Below are 1,115 nucleotides of genomic sequence, written 5' to 3'. Positions count from 1 at the left end.
GGCTAGGTATAAAGTTTGAAAAAAATAACGTAACGTACAAGTTTAAAGAAAAAATGCAAGAATTCATTTTTCACCTATGTATTTGGAGATCATTCCTTCTAATTCCTTTATATAGCTGTTATATTCTTCGGATGTGCTCCCTTTAATAATATTTTGCAGCAAAATGTTTAAAACAGCAGTTTTTTGCATCTTTCTTTTCAAACATCGAAAAGCAAGACAAAACAGAAAATAATTTGTAAGCAATTTTTTATTCTGGAGAATAAGTTTAGTGAAGGGACCAAAAACAAAAATCGATTCATCGACGCTTTAAAATATTACTTTTGGCCAGCAAATAGCAGCTGCCAGACCATAGTGCAGCGTAGGGAAATTCGGTATAAAGAGTTAACAACACTGCAACTGAGTTTAACCTTTTTATTTATACGAATTAAATATTCGGCAAGAGAGAAGAGAACATTTTCGCAGTACATTAAATTGCAATGTGTCGATAATTTCAAAATTAATTAATGACTTCAGTATAGCAACCCCTGGCGTATGAGCAACCTGGTACTGTTAATGAACAAATTGCATTACGACACTTAACACGCACAGATTTTGCACTGTACTCGTAGATGAACAACGCGGATCAACTAACAGAGTAAATTATATATTTAATAGTTGCATTAAAATGAGTAGTCAGTGTATTCATTAAATCTAACGAAATGCAATAGTAGCTGTAGTCAGAGGCGCACCCAGGAATATATTTTTAAAGTTTCATAAATTGCATTTTATTTACATAAAATTAACAAAGAAATCAAACATTTTTAACCAGCTTCAAAAAAGGGGAGGTTATCAATTCGTCGGAGTATTTTTTCTTCTTTTATGTATGCCACCGCATAGCTTTGGACCACTTGAACCGATTTCAATAATTATTTTTTTATCGAATGGTACTCCTAAATTTTCATACGCGAATTGAAGTCGGTTGTGTTTTTTGCTTAAAATAATTGTTTAAAAAAAGTTCTAAAACACGAGATTCGCTCAACTTTCAAAAGTAATAAAACAAAAATTTTAAAAGAATTTTAATAAAAAGACATTAGTTAATTCCATGAAATTATGTTAATTTTTCTCGATTTCTGGTT

The sequence above is a fragment of the Rhagoletis pomonella genome, unplaced genomic scaffold (assembly GCF_013731165.1).
Source record: "Rhagoletis pomonella isolate Grant_MI unplaced genomic scaffold, Rhpom_1.0 Rhpom_scaffold_00007, whole genome shotgun sequence".
In the NCBI taxonomy this organism is placed as follows: Eukaryota; Metazoa; Arthropoda; class Insecta; order Diptera; family Tephritidae; genus Rhagoletis; species Rhagoletis pomonella.
The sequence above is the reverse complement of the archived record's forward strand: the minus strand, read 5'-3'. Positions refer to the sequence as shown.